The 20,405-nt window shown below is 42.3% G+C and overlaps 1 long non-coding RNA gene across 1 annotated transcript in view; it reads left to right on the top strand.

Moving 5' to 3' along the window:
* The window catches only part of LOC138525556 (uncharacterized), an 84,359-nt gene that overhangs the window by 31,721 nt on the left and 32,233 nt on the right, over positions 1-20,405 (top strand). The gene's annotated exons all lie outside the window — the stretch shown is intronic.

Genomic DNA, 20,405 nt, shown 5'->3' with positions numbered 1-20,405 from the left:
TGGAGCTTACTCAATGTAAGATCCATGGGGAAGCACAAATGCAGAAATATATGTCATCCTAAACAAAGGCAGCAGTGACACACTCTTTGTCACGGAAACATGGCTATCAGACAACTACAAGACAATCGCCCACAAAGCCACACCAGACAATTTCAAACTAATACATGCCAACAGAGAAACACAAAGAGTAGGCGGAATCGCAATCCACGCAAAGACCACATCTGCACCACACCACTCCCCTCAACGGACATAGGAGAATGTGAATCTCTCCCCATCAAGATCAATCTCAATGACCAAGCCAATTTAGTGTTCCGTCTGATCTATGGACCACCATCCTACAACCTGAACTTTGGTAACAAGGCTCACTGACTCCATCGACACGCTTTCCACCTATCATGATAACTTAATCATCCTGGCAGATTTCAACATCTGGTTGAAAAGAAAGAACGTAAACACAGCAAACACACTCAGTGCTCTTCTGGAAACACTCCACTTCAAGCAAATAGTGAACAAATCCATCCACAATGCTGGACTCACCTTTGAGGCAATCTTCTGTAGAGACGGACTCTCTACCACCACTTCACCGGTACCAATGATATGGACTGATCACCACCTGATACCATTCTCTGTCAAACTTCCGACCCGCATACTGCTCGGAAACATGATACTGCATGCTACTAACAAAATAAACTGGAAGTGTCTTCACCTGGAATCCTTAACAGAACTGCTGGAATAAACTCAACCAAACATCGCAGAACTGAACCGAAAGACCCCTGACTCAGTGGTAAAAAAACTTGACGCTTGTTCCCTGAGGCCATAGACCAATTGGCAACAACAAAATCTTTCAAAGCCACTGCCAAATAATGGCAGCAAGGTGGTTCACTGAAGAACTGAGAGAACTAAAAGAAAAAAACGCAAACTGGAAAAACTATGGAGAAACCATTACAATCAATCTGACAAAGCCAAATACCAATGACAACTCAGAATATACAAATCAGCAGTCCTCAAAGCAAAAATAAAAACATACTACGCCACTAAAATCCAATCGGCACCAAACCCACAAAAATAACTCTTCAAAATCATCAAAGAAATCAAAAACCTTACATTCTGCAAAAAAGGCATCATTCCATCACAATCACTATGTGACAACATCACCAACTACCTAAGAACAAAAATAGAAACAATCCAACAGACCAAGGAAGCAAGCAATGGAACTATAAACACAAGTACAACCACGAAACCACCAGCAACCTGAGCACCACCAACTGAAGCAACACTCGACCGATTTTAACCCATGTATGAAGGAGTTTTCTCCACAATAATAAATGACACCAACCTCGCCGAATCCCCAAGCGACCCATGTCCCCCAGGCATCTACATAGAAATTCTCAACCAGAGCATCCCAGCATCTCACGTCCGGCTGCAGATGAACCTATCCAAAAACAAAACAATAGTCCCAAAATCTTTCAAATCAGCTTAGATCAAGCCATTCCCAAAAAATGAAACAGGAAGCACGGAAGACCCCCACCAACTACAGACCTATATCTAATCTATGGGTGGACATGCAAACCTTGTTTGGTAGTAGCGTTGGCAAATGGTTTGAACCATTAATTTTCTGTTTGTCGATTTGAAAAAAAGTTAGCAACTCTTGGTTCGCCTTAACATATAAGATTTATTTGTTGGTAAATATCCAATCAGCCTAGCACGTATGCTAGGTGCATGTGAGAAACAAGCCAACACGTGTTTCGACCTAAGTCTTTATCAAGGCATAGGGCAAGTGGTGGATGGTCCTTATTAGGGGCGCCTGGGCCTGAGTTATTTGAGCAATGTCCGTTCAGGTAGCGGCTGAGTAGCCAATCTGATTGTTGTCGGGTTAGTTCCTACTCAGCCACTACCTGAATGGACATTGCTTGAATAACTCAGGCCCAGACGCCCCTAATAAGGATCATCCACCACTTGCCCTCTGATTGGCTACTCAGCCGCTACCTGAACGGACATTGCTCGAATAACTCAGACTCACACGCCCCTAATAAGGACCATCCACTACTTGCCCTCTGCCTTGATAAAGACTTAGGTAGAAACACATGTTGGCTTGTTTTCTCACATGCACCTAGCATATGTGCTAGGCCGATTGGATATTTACCAACAAATAAATATGTTAAGGTGAACCAAGAGTTGCTAACTTTTTTCAAATCGGCAAACAGAAAATGAATGGTTCCAACCATTCGCCAGCGCCACTACCAAACAAGGTTTGCATGTCCACCCATATCTACTATCATTGGGGAACTTTGGAGTTTTTGGCCCCCAGACAAACCATGTTATAGGCTGCAGGAATATTTGGACAAATCAATCTAACCACCTAGTTGCGCAGGGGATCATCAATTCTTTTTTTTTTTAATTGAAATTTAGCAGAAATAAATCTACTTTTTTCAAAATTTTAGTTTTTTAACAGAATTTACAAAACTTTTACAAAATCCTTATCGTTTACAGCAGTAAAAAAAATAAAAGAACATTCTTAGTATATTTACGCATCATGACAAAGACCTGCTATGTTCAAAAAAGAAAAGAAAAGAGAACCAAGGGCAAGTCAGCTCACTTATAAATCGAATCATCAGCAAAGATGTTTTAGCAAGACCTTACAATGTACATATTACTCTATCATTTTCTTGAAATAGTGCATTGAAGTAATTTGCCAAGGCTATAATCAGACTCATATTGTTAGAATTGAGAAGAAAAGCCCATCTATGTTCAGGCTGCACATTAGCGACAAGGAGCATATGTTTCATAAACATTTTGTTTCTCAGAGAAATCAGCCCTGAGCACTCAATTATTAGATGCTCTAATGTTTCCTTTTGTATTCGATCAACACAGAATCTACAAAAGCTTTCTGACTCAGGGATTTGTTTTCGTTGGGCCAAAACAACGCGAGTAGGCCACAAATTGAATCGCGTTCTTACCATAGCCATACGTATATGTGGTGAAGGAGATTTAATCAGATACGGGGCAACAACTCCCATACTCTTGTCAACGTAACCTTTAAAGTGTTTATACTGTAGGCATAGTGAACGCGTGAGAATCCAATCGTGAAGATAGATTTTCTGTTTAGCTCTATCTGGATTCATTATGAGCGTTTCCAGGTCCACATCTGCCATTGCCAATACTTGATACACACATTTAGTCCAATTCTGAATAAAAGCATGATTTGACGTAAATACATAGGATGCTAATATTGCAAGGATTGATAATGCATTAGTATTGACAAGGCATTTGCGAAATAGGGCACATATTTGCCAATGGTATTTAGCACCCAAGGATATCAGGCCCAGCTCATATCGCAAACAAGCTCCCGGCGTTGACTGAGGTACCCCAAGAATCTTTCTCCAAAACTTGGCTTCTAGTTTGTCTAGGGCGATAGTTGACATTATTGGTCTTGATTCTAACCCATACAATAGAACAGGGGACACTTTTTGTTGCCAGAAGAGAATTGCTGGAGTGATAATAAATTTACCATACTTATATAATATTAGTTTGGTTTGCGATATAGCTGATGTTAATTTCTCTTGTAGTATCTGTGTATGAACTAGTGCAGAATTATTTTTTTCTAGAGGTAGACCTAAGTATCTATAGTAAGGTACAACATCTAAAATAATGTCCTTTACTCTCCAAACAAATCGATTTCTGCAAGTCAGACTTTTAGAACATACTACAATTTGTGATTTCTTGACATTCATTGTTAGTTCATTTTCATCAAAATATGTAGTTCTGGCCGATAAAAGTTTTTGTAAGCCTATAGGGGTCTTAGAAATGAGGACCAAATCATCTGCATACCATAGTGCCTGAATTGGGGGGTGTTTAACTTTGGTGAGTCTGAACAAATATCATTGAAAATGTCTCTAGCATCATGAATAAAAAAGTTAAATAGGGCCGCGGCCAAAATACAGCCCTGTTTCAGACCTCTCGCAGTTTTTATAACAGCTGACAGTAGACCCGTGAAGGTTAACCGAACTTGTATGGAGGTCGAGGAATGTAACGAGTAGATGATGTCTATCAGAGCCTGGGGGCAACAAGCTTTAGTCAATTTCTCAATTAGTTTAACTCGTGAGACAGAGTCAAAAGCTGCATTTAGATCGATAAACGCAAAGAACAGTGAAGTATTTGTATTCTTTGCTTGCTCTTTTAGGGCATTGATTATCATTAAGTTGACTGATGTCCCAAGGCCTGGCACAAAACCTGTTTGATTTCGATCGCGTAGATTAAACAGTTGCGACCAATTATTAAAATCTCTTAGGACTAGACGGTTAAAAATTTTACCCGGGCAATCCAAAAGGGTGATCGGTCGATAATTCGATGGTGTACCCCGATCCCCCTTTTTGAAAATTGGTACTATAAGCGATGTGCGCCTAGAATTCGGGATTTTCTTTGTGAGAAAGATACGTTGAAAGATGTTATTCAGGATGACTGCCCAGTGTTTGGGATACTGTTTTAGCATATAGTTGTTAATCCCATCGGGTCCTGCTGCTCTTGATGATGATGATTTCAGGATTAGTTCTTCAATAATTTCCTCCGAGCACTCCAAGTTCTATGATGAGGTATCTTGTATGTCATATTTAAATGAGTCGAAAGACTTATCCGCATATAGGGCTGTAAAATGGGCAGACCACTTGAACTCAGATACTCCATTTGCTTGTGAGATAAGTTGGTTATCAGTTGTGTTTAAGTTCAGTAATTGCCAAATTTGAGCTGAGTTTTTATTTGATGTAGCCACCAAAAACGCTTCTCCATCCTGTTGGTAAAGTTTACCTTTGAACGATCTAGCCCACGTTCTAAAGCGAGATTTAATGGTCTTACGGGCTTTAATCTTCTCCATCAAGGGCAACCTATTGGTAGCTCGGAGGTCTTGGCGATAGAGTTTTTTTGCCTGCTGCATCTGTTGGTTAAATGCATGATTATGTTTCTTCTTAGTTGGTATTTGAAACTTCTTGAATATTGACAAGGAGTCTACATATGATTGCGATTGGGATAATATCGGTTGTTCACACAATATCGTATTGTATGCCATTAAGGACTTTGGAGTCCACCTGAAGCGTGTCTTGGCTTTATTTATATTTAGCTCCTGTTGCATCCAAGAGCGTTTTTGTTGGATTTCCTGATCAGTTCTCGGCCAGCTAAGCATTAGCATGTGATGGTCGCTTACTGATTGTGTTATTATTTCCAGGCTTGTTGCTTGCATAAAAAGTGTATTTGACAGATAGATATAGTCGATTGTGCTAGTAGATGCACCTCTCTGCCAGGTGAAGTGAGATGGAATATCACCTGGCAGTGAACCATTGGCCATTCACATGCCAAGGTGGGTCATATACTCGTTCCATTTGTTTACTTCTTCACTTTTCCTCCCGTTAGTTGTTTTGATGCAGTCAAGATTAAGATCTCCAGTAAGAATAATTGCTGTACTTTCATTCGATTTTGCAATCAATTCAAATAATGACGTCAGGTCTCTGTAAAATAGGGCATCTGTTATTGCTACCGGGTTTCTACATAAGTTGATTACTGCTAAGGTCTGGCCATCAATTTTCATTTTGACTAGTTGCATATAGGGATTGGGGCTAGCCCATTGATGTAATTCGATAGTTGAGCTCACTTTAACCGCTACCAATAGACCTGCCATTGGGCGACCCTTTTGGGCCGTAATTGCTGGAATAAAAACTATCTCATGATCATCCCATATTGGTAGAGTGGTCATCCAAGTTTCTTGCAAAATCACAATATCCACCTCCAGAAGTTTGCTGTTTTGGTTTTGCTGCAAATGACTATGACCTCTCGTATTCCAACTTATAAGTGTGATAGAGTTCACATGTTTTTTCGGAGGATCATCTAGCAATGGTGGTTATGCTTGATCATGAGAGGGCCGTTCGATGGAAATTTTCCGTTCTAAAGAGCAGAAAGAGCATTTGCATTGACTTTCACATAGGTTTTTTGGTATCTGTGTTTCACAGGAGGCTTCAAAGTTCTTTCTTTCCGGATCTTGAGCCAAGAGAAAGCCCATTTCGAATAAAATCATCTTTGCTCGCCTTAGAGTATTTAGAACCAGGCCAGACTTCATCCATAATCGCACTACTGATAGGTTCACATAGCAAATGAATTCCACCTGATCGATGTCAGCCGATGTTAGATCTTCTAGTGCTGGAATATCATTAAAGATGTTAAGCACACTAGTTCTAGAAAGATCATATTGAGGGTGTGGTTCAGCTCGACATTTCAATATGAGCGTATGATAGTTGTTAAAACTATTTTTTTTTGTTTTAATATCTGATTTTTGTAATTGAGATTTTAAACCCTCTGTAGTTTGTTGAACTTTTATTGATTTTTTTTTTTTTTTACTGAACTAGGAATCTTATACCATGGTGTCGATTCATTCATCAAGGTATCATTGTTTGAGTGTAAAGAGCTTGGCTCTGTAATAGGTAATTGAGAGCTACAGTTTGGTGCCGGCGCATACTGTTTGAAGTATGCTTCCACCGCTGATTTAATATTCTCCTTCTGCTCATTCCTTACCAGAGCTTGCTTTATTTCTTTAACAGAATCTGGTGAGAAACAAGCCAACACGTGTTTCGACCTAAGTCTTTATCAAGGCATAGGGCAAGTGGTGGATGGTCCTTATTAGGGGCGCCTGGGCCTGAGTTATTTGAGCAATGCCCCTTCAGGTAGCGGCTGAGTAGCCAATCTGATTGTTGTCGGGTTAGTTCCTACTGAGCCACTACCTGAATGGACATTGCTTGAATAACTCAGGCCGAGACGCCCCTAATAAGGATCATCCACCACTTGCCCTCTGATTGGCTACTCAGCCGCTACCTGAACGGACATTGCTCGAATAACTCAGACTCACACGGCCCTAATAAGGACCATCCACTACTTGCCCTCTGCCTTGATAAAGACTTAGGTCGAAACACATGTTGGCTTGTTTTCTCACATGCACCTAGCATATGTGCTAGGCCGATTGGATATTTTGTTTGTTTGTTTGTTTGTTTATTTATTTGTATAGCGCTCCTGACCCAGAGGTATATGGGCGCTTAAGCATCAGGTTACAGGCAAAGGTGGGAACATTTGTACAACTGTGCAGCATAAGTATAGTTACAAAATCAGGTATGAAAGCAGTTATAGTAGAATTAGTGACATACATACATACAGTGCTAGTTAATTGTTAAGTAACCAGGTGATGATCTTAGTTCTGAAAGGTTGAAATGTAGGGGTAGATTTGATGTCCAATGGAATAGTGTTCCATAATTGAGAGGCTAGAACTGGGAAACTGGATCCACCGGCTCTTTTGAGGGAGTATTTGGGCACTGTCAGTTGTAGTGTATTAGAGGATCTGGTGGTTCTAATATTCTGTCTTAAGATGAATTTATCGGTTAAATAAGGTGGGGCCAGGTGGTTAAGAGCTTTGTAGGTGAGGCAGATAGTTTTTAGGTCTATTTTTTGTTGGATGGAGAGCCATTTGCATGTGATTCTTGTGGCTGAGATATGTTCTCTTCTGGGAATATTAAGGGCGGCACGGAGTGCATTGTTTTGTAGAACTTGCAGTTTATTGACAACCGTTTTATTGGCACCTACATACAGGCTGTTGCAGTAATCCAGTTTGGATTGTATTAGTGCTCTGGCTAGAGTAAGGCAATTGTTGGGGGATATCAAAGGTCTGCAGGCTCTGATTAGTTTCCCAGTGTAAGAAGTGGCTGAGGCGGTCATATTAATTTGTTTGGCGAGGTTGGTGTTAGTGTCGAGATAGAAACCAAGAGTTTTTACACTTTTGGCAGTGGGAATGGTGTTGCCGTCAATGATGAAGCTAGAGTAGCTCGGGCTGAGATTCCGGATAGTGTTGGGTGAGCCGACAAGGAGCAGTTCAGTCTTGTCATCGTTCAGGCAGAGGCCATGTGTGGCCATCCATGCCTGAACGATGGAGAAGACTTCACCGATCCTGTTGGCGTCCGCGTTGTAGTTGCCTGATAAAGTGAGGAGTATCTGGGTGTCATCTGCGTAGTTGGTGTAGGTGACACCCAGATGGTCCAGTTTATCGAATAGGGGCTTTGTAAATATATTATACAAAGTGGGTGAAACACACGATCCTTGTGGGACACCGCAGGTAATGGGAATAGGGTCGGCTGCTGCTATGGGTGAGAAGACTCGCATGGTCCTATTGTCCAGGAAGGATTGGATCCATGTGACCGCCGAGTGGGAGAAGTGTGCTGCCGATGATAAGTGGTTGCACAAGATTTTGTGGTCAACCAGGTCAAAGGCAGCGGAGAGGTCGAGGAGAAGCAGGATGGCAGCCCTCCCTTTATCTTTGATTTCGTCTATCTGGCTCTTGAGATCAACAAGGGCCGTTTCCGTCCCATGTTGGGGACGAAAGCCAGATTGGCGAGTACCTAGTAATAGGTTAGTTTCAAGGTAATCCTGAATTTGTAAATAGGCCACTCTGTCAAGAATCTTTAGTAAAAATGGGACAGTGGTAATGGGTCTATAATTTGTGGGTATGTCTGGGTCGAGGGTCTGTTTTTTTAGCAAGGGTAGGACCCAGGATTGTTTCAGATTACTTGGGACCATGTTGTTAGAAAAAGACAAGTTTATTATTTTGGTGATGAAGGGGGAGAGATCCCTGGCAGCATCCTTGATAATCTGTGCGGGGCAACTGTCCCCCTTGCAGTTCGAGGGTTTCAAGGATGCTATAATTTTTTGTACTTCAAGTGTGGTAACCTTTTTGAAGGTGAAGCCTGAGCTAGTGGCGGTGAGTGGGGGATGGGTGGGTCTGGAGGAGGGGTCATGAGTGAGCTGTTGCCGTTTGTTTTCAATTTTAGTTTGGAGCCCTGAGATTTTGTTGGCAAGGGCGTTCTGGATCCCTGTGCACCAAGGTTTATCCTTTGTGCAGGTATCTTCGGGAGGAGTGGGGTTTTCTAGTTCCTTTAAGATGTTAAAGAGCTCTTTTGTGCTGGAGCCTGCCTGTGAAATCCTGGAATTAAGAGATTCTTTCTTAGCACGTGTGATCTCATTTTTGTAGTGGGTGGAGAAGTTGGTGAGGTTAGTTCTATTGTCTGCTGAAGGCACCGATTTCCATAGTGATTCAAGTTTGCTTTTTTGTAGTCGGAGAAGTTTGAGCTCTGGGGTGTACCATGTATTCAGGTGCGCTTTAGGTTTCCCTTTACGCATTTTTAGTGGGGCAATGGTGTCGATAGCTTTAGCCATGGAGTCATTATAGGCGTTGACCATCGAGTTTAAGTCAGTTGTGGTTGGTAGGGCGTTCAGAATGGGGGTCACCAGAGGCATTAAGGCTTCAGCTGTGATGTTGCTCTTTTTCCTAGTTTGGCAGGCCGGAGCAATAATAGGCTTTTTGTGCACTAGGTTGTTGATATTAATGTCAAGGGGGAGGAAGTGGTGATCCGTCCAGATGAGCTGTACAGGGTCCTTTAGGGTAATGTTGCAATTGAGGGCGGTAACCCAGTCAAGGATTCTGCCTTTCGAGTGGGTGGGTTTGGAGCAGAGTTGAAGGAGGCCATGCTCCTCTAATGCCGTGGCCAGGGCAATGGCACGGGTGTCAAGAGGGTCATTAAACCCGAGATTGAAGTCTCCCAGTATAATCATTTGTGCTGAAGGTTTGGAGCTTTCGGCAACTAGGGAGGTGATATCTTCCTCAAAAGAGCCAGGTGGACCCGGGGGTCTGTAGATTAGGTGCATAGTGATAGTACTCTTCGGGGAGGTTTGTAGTTTAACTGTGAGGTGTTCACATGATTTGAGTAGAGGAGAGGAGCCTAGTCTGATATCGAGTGAGGACTTTATTTACCAACAAATAAATATGTTAAGGTGAACCAAGAGTTGCTAACTTTTTTCAAATCGGCAAACAGAAAATGAATGGTTCCAACCATTCGCCAGCGACACTACCAAACAAGGTTTGCATGTCCACCCATATCTACTATCATTGGGGAACTTTGGAGTTTTTGGCACCCAGACAAACCATGTTATAGGCTGCAGGAATATTTGGACAAATCAATCTAACCACCTAGTTGCGCAGGGGATCATCAATTCTTTAAACCGTCCTCCAAACCTTAACTATATCTAATCTACCCTACCCAGTCGAAGCTACTGGAGAACCAAGCTATTCAAAATCCCACTCAACCACATAGAAACTAACAAAATACTCAACCCATTGCAAGTCGGCTTCAGACCCATGAGAGGAACAGAATCAGCACTTCTATCCATATGGGACAACCTCAAAATAAATGCATATGTCTGCACATGATCTTGCCTCATACTACTGGACATATCAACCTTGTTCGACACAACCAGGCACACAACCCCAATTGAGAGACTGGAGGAAAGTGGTGTAAAAGACTCAGCTTTACAATGCCTAACATCTTTCCTCACTAGCAGAACCGAAAGAACTTACCTACTGCCATTTACCTCTAACACCAAAACATCTTCTGTGGCATACTACAAGGATCTAGCCTCTCCCCACTCCTTTTAAACATCTACATATCCCCCTCAATGAAGATCCTTCGAAACCACGGACTGACCGCCTGCAACTACACAGATGATACCCAACTCATCATCAAGATAGCCACAACCCAAGACCCATACAATACCCTCAACAACTGCCTCGCCGGCATATGCAGCTGGATGACAACCGAAAACCTCAAGCTGAACCTGACCAAAACAGAAATAATGCTCTCACCCCTAGTAGACAATGCAACAGAAACACAACTGAACTGACCACCTGGCATGGGAACCCAACCAGAAGTATCAGCCATGATAATAAATCTGGGAATACTCCTGGACAACGGACTCTCACTAAAACCATAAGTCAATGCTATAACAAAGAAATGCTTCTACATCCAGCAACTACTTGAAGGGATCCTCCCCTGTCTCTCCTTCCCACAAAGAACTCTTGCAATCATGTCAACTACGCAAACAGCTTCTACCTTGGAATGCCAGAATGGTTCACTAAAAAAACTCCAATGCATCCAAAACACTGCAGCAAGGATACTCCTGAGACTAAGCAGAAGGGACCACATCACACGACCGCTGAAAAGCCAACTGCCTCCTAGTAAAAAATGCATTAAATTTAAAGCCCTCTGCATCACCCACAAATCACTGCATGGACAGGCAGCCAAATTCCTCCAAGTTAAGAGCAACCTCTACCAACCAGGAAGAAACCTAAGATCAAGCGACAACCTCCAAATCGAAACAAAACAAAACGAAAAAAGGAATTTCGAAGGAACCACATTTTCACGTCTGAATGCCTATCTATGGAAATCAATCCCAAAGGAGATAAGAATGACAGAAGACAACCTTACCTTAACATGATATGGACACTGCCGGCAATATCAACGGGGACAAAAGGTAATCCAATGACAATACGGATTCCAGAACCAACAATAAAAAACACAAACTGTACTAACCACTAACCTTCCCCGCTCCTCTCCCCTAACCAGCATACCCCACAAATACCTTACTTGATCTATTGGATCAGTCCCACCTCACACAAACACACAACCACCATAAAAACGAACTTACGCAAACAAGCATCCCAATTATATGATATGATAGGTTATTTACAATGCGCTTAATACCCAGAGGTTTCTTAGCGCGACCCCAGGGATTGAACTTGTGTTGCACTGTGTCGTCTTGCTTCCAAGGGGAGCATGTTGCGCCTGACCTATCCGCCCAAGAACGGACGTTGCCCTTCCGGACACAATAACCCCAGTGTGCACGATTCAAACACACCTAGAAAGTCGACTCGCACAGACACCAATTCCTCCTGGTTCTACTAGCTCCAGTAGAAAAACACAACCTCTAGCCTACTATTTCTTCCCTCACTAACCCACCCAACTCACTTTCTTACAGAACCATGCGAGCGCCTGGAGACCATGCCATGGTATCGGTAAGTCAACTTAACATAACATAAAATAAAATTACATAACAATATAGTCTGCCATGATCCGGGAGGACTTGATTGTCTATGTAACATGACACATGCAATTATTCCCATTGCCGATAATTTCCTTTTAAAATGCATCATCTGGTAGCATTTTGTCCCATTTCATTTCTTTAAAGAAACAATTTTGTGAAAACGTTGAGCCATCATTTGCAGCAACGCCTCTGAGAGAGGTTTGTTTACAAAGGTAGAATATTGTTCCTAATTTTTCTAAAACTCACATTCGGAGAAAATTGCCCCAACCCAGGCTTGAGAGTGGAGAACAGTGAACCCATTACCCAGAGTACACTGGGCCAGAAATGCTTTGAAAAGTCACCATGTTGCTTCTTTGTGTTGACCCAAATAAGGGGTCAAGCTCTTCCGGTCTCTTTAAAAGTTTATTTGAATCATTTTGACATTTGTATAGTGTACCGAACCCCGGGGCATCTGGGCGCTGGTTTACATAAAGGCAGCGATACAAGCATGAGGTGAATGTCAGGGGTGTTCTGCTCCTTCCCCCTGAGGTCTGACACCACAGTGCCTTGAACCCCTGACTTCTAGCAGCCCGTGAATTCGCAGCCCAGCACGCCGGTTGGCATATGGTTGTACAGAAATGGATTTCGTACCAATGAATCCTGTAAAAATACTGTATGTTCACACTTTTGTACTTTAATTTTCTTGGGGCTTTTGGTGCCTTGTGAAGATCATGTTCTACAATGTGTTAACTCTGTTCAGCGTTTCAGTGCTTCTGTCCCCGATTCATGTAAAAAAAAGAATATATATAATAATAATAATAATAATAAGAAGAAGAAGAAGAAGAAGAAGAAGAAGAAGAAGAAGAAGAAGAAGAAGAAGAAGAAGAATACATTGGGCCTCATTACGAGGTAGGAGGTAAGGGATTACCGCCACCGGTAAGGGTGCTGGTTCCGGTAATCTTTGACCTCCATATTCCGAGGTCTCTTAGCGGGTCCCTTCCTTAACTCCTGGTCTGACCAGGTGTTAAGGATGGGACCCGCTAAGGGACTTCAAAGCTAATAACGGTACCTCACATTGCGGTACCATTATTAGCTATTTCCCCATTCCCATTGAGCCCTATGGGGGCTCAAATGGGAATGGTTCTCAGAATGGGGACTTACCGGGCCCTCCAAGGTTGGAATGACCCGGTAAGTACCCATTCCGAGAATCCGGACCCGGTATGCAGTAAGGGGGTAGCCATGGTGCTATAGCACCATGGCTACCTCCTACCTCGTAATGAGGCCCATTGTATTTTATATAGCGCTTTAATCTGAAGCACTTCACATAGGACATATTTACAGACATTACTATTATTACCCAATCGAAATTGGTACTCATTCATCGACCTAGGAAGGATGAAAGGCTGAGTTGGCCTTGTCGGGATTCAAACCTGCGACCTGCAGATGAAACACAAATCACAGCAACAAGCATTTAACCCGCTGAGTCATCTTAACCAAATATTACTTAATTATATACTTATTATGTTGGGTGTCCTGACCCACGTTTAAGCTATCATGCTACAACATTTGGTGCTGTGGGCTTAGAAAATTCAAGATGGCGGAAAACCCACATGTGCGCCGAAATCCAGGAAAGCTGCGCAGTTTGTGCGCACACCAAAATGGTTGCCTCACTTGCCACCCACCAGTGCAAGAATGATAGGCCGGGTTGCCATGAGGGAAATGGGTTGCCAAAGGAAAAACAGTAGCGCCGGTTAGCTTCAAAGCGCTTTAAAACCACCCTGTGTTTCTCTGAAGGCAGGCTCAAAATGTCTATTTTAAACATTGCAACACATCTAAAAACTCACTGGACACCAGCAGACATTTGGTAGAATGGAGTGTTGTGTGCCTACAAAATCTGGGAAATGAAGAGCCCAAAACAATGCTTATAACAAAACTGCTATGGAGTCAACAGTTTAAGTTGCACTGGATTTAAAGACACTAAAATCGAAAATGTTTAGATTAAATGAGTGACCTATGTTTGGTGTCACATGCCTTTGTAACTGTTGAAATGTCATAGTTTTGCACTTAGAATCAGCATTCTAGCTGCATGTGTAAAATTGCAAGTTAATTTAAAAAGCAACAAAAAAACATGACAGTTAGCTGAAAGTCTGGCTTAAGGAACTTGATTTTGCTTGACAGCTACCCCCATCAGGAGTGAAACCTGAGTCACCACTGTGTTCCCAGGCCTATCTGCCTTTTGCTGGCCACACTAAGGATATACCATCTCTCTGATAATTGAATTAAGGGGAGCCCCCTACTGAATACAGGAGCTCTGAACAATGTAACCCCCTTCACCCAGGCAGATGGTTTATGGCAGGAGTCGTAAATGGTCGTAAAAAGTGGCTTCCTCCTGAAGGAAAGGGGAGGAGCACTGCCTGTGAGAGCAAGCTGGCTTGGCAGAACTGGAAAAACCAGAAATTCAACCTTGTGCTGAGGGTAAACCACACCCCTTTGGAGCCAGAACATAACTTTAAAAAGATGGATCATTCATAGAGCGGACATGTGAAAATTTTATAAATGATACCATAATTCTTGTGATTTTTCTGCCCACAGTTTAAGAGGTTTTTAGAACCGGTGGTATGTTCAGGGGGGTTTTAGCGGAAAAGTGGATATTACTCTAAATGTATGCATGTTAAAAATCTGAAACTTCATCAATTAATGTCCCTACTCCCTGCGCACATGTATGTAAAGTGGGGTCAAAGTCAGAAATGGCAAAATCAGTTAAAAAGTGAAATATGTGCCATTTCTGAATGCAAGCTCCTAGAAACAGCAGATTTGGGACTGAGTATACCTCATGTGATATGTGACATGGGTATGTAATTTCAAACAACTGTGTAACTGTGAAATATGTGTTTTGATCATATATAGATTTGGGTGCACAGATGACAGGGGAGTTTTTTCAAGAGATCATAAATGTCTGACATCACTCTGACACAATTTAGCTCCCCCAATCAGGGGAGAAATGAAAGCTGGACCAATGACAAGTGAGAGGGGCAGGTTTAGTTATGACCAACACACACACCCACTTGCAGAACATATAAATGGACTACTGAAACTTAGGTAGAGACCTTCAATTCCATCTGCCGCTGGAAGCTCTGCCGGAAAAATCCATACTTACCTCCATCAAACTTCAAAGAGCCAACACTTAGACTCCAAGATAAACAGAGACTTCAGAACCTTAACCAAAAAGGTCACTGCCAGCAAGAGTATTTGTCAGCAGGCCTAAAAATCTTTTTGCAACTGAACTCTTCAGACAGCGGGCTGACGCCGTCTGAATTTTGCCAAGAACTTTTGCAAGAACCCGGTGACAGAAATATCCAAAGAGAAGGCAGGACCCGACCCAGAGAACCGGTGCCTAGCAGAGACCAGGCCATTGTATCCAGAGTGCTGACCCCGATGCTGTGAGCAGTTCCAGAGACCAGACGCTGTGCCCAGAGACCGTCCGAAGTCCAGACCTGTTGCCCAGATCGTGACAAAGCCGCCTTCCTGTTTAAAATCTCTTGTGAGTACCGCCAAACTGTACCAAACCAAAGCTCTTAGTTTAAATTCATCTAATTCAATCTATTTAACCTAAGTAGAACTGCCTGATAGCTCCAAATCTGTCACCTGTCATTCTAGCTGCAAAATCTGTCACTTGTCATTTTGAGCTTTTAAAATTTCAAATCTGAAAAACGACCTTCACAAAATCGCTCATATCTCCGCGACCGTTTGTCTTAGAGACTTGCAGTAACTTTCATTTGGAAGCTGAGATCCTAGGCTTTCCTAGGACCCCACAAAGATCGTGATAGTCCTTGCGGTTCCTCTGTAATAGCGCTCGGCGCATCCGCGAATTTTGCCGCGATTTGCAAATTTCTCCACGTGTAAAAAGACAGCAGTTTTGCTTTTCCTTGCCAAAAACTTCGTTTACCTGCTAGTTACTACTAAAGCATTGTTAAGGTGATCCTGAATTCATAGAGAGTAGCTATCACTCACCCTGAACCTCTGAAAGGGAATTAAAAGCATTTTAGCATACTTTTCACTGAATTGCCAGCACATATCAAAGCATTTTGCCTGTGTTTTAAACTTCTGTTGTCTAAGCTTGCTGCGGTGAACTGAATCACATTTGATTGCATTTCTGAGAACTGTGTGTTTTCCTTCCATTTCCTTGCCTTGCATCAAGGGGGGGAGGGGATTGCCAGAGAAAAGTGATTACATTGTTTTGTTGAAATCATATTGAGTATTTTCTATACTGCATTTCATTCATTCAACCTTGCATTTCCTTGAACCCTATAAAGCATTCTCTACCACATTATACTTCTGTACCTATTTACCAGTGTGCTACCTTATCCATTTCATCTCAACTCCTTATTGATTATAGAGAAGCGTGTTAGTGCCAGATTCTCTGTTGTTAATCTTTATCATATCAGATTAAGTGTGATATTCAATTATTAATTTATTATAAAGTGTGATATATATATCTATTGTTTAAATTATCAAATAAACCTTTTAAACTTGCAAAACAGAACTACTTCTTGGCTCAGTGGAGTCAGGAGGATTCCAAGAGAGGGGTGTTATATAGGGGTAGTCATCCAGAACGCATGAACTGGACATAAAGATATATCAATAAGGGTTTTCATTCAGTATTATAGACTAGGCGTTGACTTAGCTGTAGTGTTGAATTGAATCCTCTTACAAATATAAACATTATTATATTGTTAATTCATTATATTATTATATAGTTATATTATTGCATTGCTATATATAAATATATAATAATCACTTTTATTCTATCATACTTTTTTTAATCTCCTTAGCCAGACATGGACCTCCTGCCATTATCCTCGTGAATTACTTATTAAGTCCATCATGATAGGGCATTATTTAGTAAAACGTTATGTGTTCATAATAATTGTGACAACCCCTTCCCTTTTAAAACGGATGAATATGAAGACATGGAAACAGCTAAGCAATGTCCTGGTTTGCGCCTCATGCGGTGCGCACAGATTCCCGGAAATGCACACTGAGGGCACTGTGGCACATCAATAAAGGAAACCTTCTCGCAGTGCTGCTGCAGAGCACAGAAGTGACGCACCACCCCGCCAATCTGTAAATGTACATGGCTGGTGGTGCCACTGTGCTAACAGCTGATAACGATAGCGTGGCTACTGTTTGGGTTGTTTCAAAGGGAGACAGGCTGTATTTGGACCCCTACCTCCCAGGTGTCCATACTGGGATATTTACCCCCACCCCAGGCCTAATTGCTTGTTCACAAGCTTTGATAAAACAATACATGCCCACTGACAATAGGTATTGTCTCCCTGAGATGGGGCATGCCTTCCATGGAAAGGTGGGAACGCCCACTTCAGAATGCATGCCTGGTTGACTTCCAGGAATGGACAGGGATGCACTCTTTAAGTGCAGAGAGCAGAAAGGTCCCCACGATGGCCAATCTTTAGAGATGAGGAAAAAGTGCAGACAAGGCAAACAACAATGTCCCTGCAAGGGAGTATTTGCCAGAAATCATCAGCTCCTGCAGGAGTCAGAGAACTATCATCTAAAGACAGCAGCCAATTTAGATCCTAATTCATGGAAGTTTTAGCAGGGTGGAAAGTGACTTTGCACTGGTGCAAACCAACTTTGCACTTCCAGCAAACATCCTGATTCACAGAATGGTGGCAAGTGCATTTGGAGTGCAAAAATACACTTTACATTGGTGCAAAGTCACTTTGCACTGCAAAAATACATGTTGCGCCGGGCCTAATTCAGATAGCGTTGGCCCTAATTCATGGAACTTTTAGAACGGTGCAAAGTGACTTTGCACTGCCAACAACACCCTGATTCACAGAGCGGTGCAAAGTGTATTTTTCCAGTGCAAAGTCACTCTGCACTGCAAAAGTACTATTTGCACCATGCTAAATGGGCCTAATTCACAAAAAAGCACTAAAGGCCCGATTCATTGAATTGTTTGCTCGGTTCAAAGTGACTTTGTACTCCTGAAAAGTGATATTGCACTGTGACACAAACCCTGATTCATGGGACTGTGCAAAATGTATTGTAAATGTGCAAAAATCCCCCTAAACTGGGTCGGGAGGCCTGTCCGATCCTACTCTTCAAAGATGATGCAGTGTTATTGTCCAACTCAGTGAAAGGCCTCACGACCACCCTGAATGCCTTCGTAGAGGAATTCCCTGAGTTACTCCTGGAGATCAATATGGGAAAAAACAAAATGTTGGTATTTCGGCCAAAAATTCACAAAATTAAAAAAAATACTGGATCGTCATTGACAACACCCCCTTGGAACAGATCCAACTATTTGATTACCTGGGGGTGAGGTTTAATGACCAAGGGAATTGGCCCTTACAGATGGCGAAATCCAATATGTCACTGGAAAAATACAGTGGGGGGTGTTTTAAGGTTCTTCTACTCACATGGGCAAGGCCCAATCACACCAGCAGTAACAATGTACCAAGCCCTGGCCAGGGCTGCAGCAAAGTATAGGGTGGAAATTTGGGGCTACTCCGACACTATGAACTTCGGTAGGGTAGACAGATCCTGTCTGAAAAAATATTAGGTCTGCTGAAACTATGCCCGAGTGTGCCCGCTTACCTGGAATTTGGCCTTAGACCGATTGAGAATGAGGTAGTTTTTAAACCGGTGAAGTATTGGCTGAGATTGTGGTTGATGGCTGAGTTGCAGGTTTATCGGGAGGCGACCACACAACTCATGGAGATAGAGGGAGTTAGATCCCTGCCGTGGTTCCAGCACATCAAAAAAACACTTGACAAGGTTGTAGATGGGAGACCTATGGCTAAACCCCAAGGGGGTGACGCACAAAGATAGAGGCAAAGCGAAAACGAAGAAACAGAGATTAATAGAGGTTGAGTTGGTAAACGGCTTCTTGAAACTGGCCATGGGCATAATCTACCTGTCTAACAAGCAAACGATGGTCTTTAAGAAATACTTGAATTATGCCTGGCCCCCTCTGGCCCACGCCCTCTTCATTAAATGTAGGTTTGCCCAAATGCATCTGGCTTCTCCACCCAAACATTTTTTATTGAATGGAAATGAAACGTGCCCAGCCTGTAGCATGCATAGAGAATCTTTGAACCACTTCTTGTTTTTTTTTGCCATAGCTACCGGGTAGCACGTTGTAAATTCATAAAATCCCTTTGCAAATACCCATGGAATACGGCGCATAAGGCAAGCCCTCACACTTTTTAAAAGTAAAAGTGGTCCACTGTGTAGCCAATTACCTTGACCTAGCCTGGGGTGTAGGAGCAAAAGCGATGAGAGATGAAATTGTGGATTAAGGTATGCCAGTTAATCCCCATTGATAGTAGTGTACAAGCACCTTAACTAACTGCTGCCAATGGATTAGTAAAATCTGCCTTGAACGAAGCTAATGACCCTTTTAACATAGATATGTTTTACTTGGAGTAATGAAATCAGTCAATATCGTTTTATAAAGCAATAGGGGGACTTTTTATAAGCTTTTTGTGATATCACTGTGAAACCCCCGCGACCAGTATTTTAATTTAGATTTGTAGGTTATTGTGAAATATGAAAGCCATTACTACAATTTAATTTCTTTGCATTTGCACATTCCTAACTCAGCGACACATGTTTAATTGCACGAACAATAAACAGTAGAGGAGCAATTACTTCAATTTAATTTATTGCCCAAGGGCACTCCCCTATTTACCTAAATGTGCACAACTGGACGAGAGAGATGAAATACAAGGTTACGTGGAAACAGGTGCAGCAAATATTAAACACAGCCACAAGTGTTGAAGCTTACGCACGGCTTAAAATCAATAGAGGGACACACAACACAATGGGCCTCATTACACGGATGGCGGTAAGGGTTTACCGGTACCGGTAAGGGTACCAGTGCCGGTAAACCCTTACCGCCTTACTACGAGGTCCCTCTGTAATAGCGCTCGGCGCATCCGCGAATTTTGCCGCGATTTGCAAATTTCTCCACGTGTAAAAAGACAGCAGTTTTGCTTTTCCTTGCCAAAAACTTCGTTTACCTGCTAGTTACTACTAAAGCATTGTTAAGGTGATCCTGAATTCATAGAGAGTAGCTATCACTCACCCTGAACCTCTGAAAGGGAATTAAAAGCATTTTAGCATACTTTTCACTGAATTGCCAGCACATATCAAAGCATTTTGCCTGTGTTTTAAACTTCTGTTGTCTAAGCTTGCTGCGGTGAACTGAATCACATTTGATTGCATTTCTGAGAACTGTGTGTTTTCCTTCCATTTCCTTGCCTTGCATCAAGGGGGGGAGGGGATTGCCAGAGAAAAGTGATTACATTGTTTTGTTGAAATCATATTGAGTATTTTCTATACTGCATTTCATTCATTCAACCTTGCATTTCCTTGAACCCTATAAAGCATTCTCTACCACATTATACTTCTGTACCTATTTACCAGTGTGCTACCTTATCCAT

Source organism: Ambystoma mexicanum, chromosome 7p, assembly GCF_040938575.1.
Source record: "Ambystoma mexicanum isolate Mex_15411 chromosome 7p, UKY_AmexF1_1, whole genome shotgun sequence".
In the NCBI taxonomy this organism is placed as follows: Eukaryota; Metazoa; Chordata; class Amphibia; order Caudata; family Ambystomatidae; genus Ambystoma; species Ambystoma mexicanum.
This window is presented reverse-complemented; position numbering and strand designations above follow the sequence as displayed.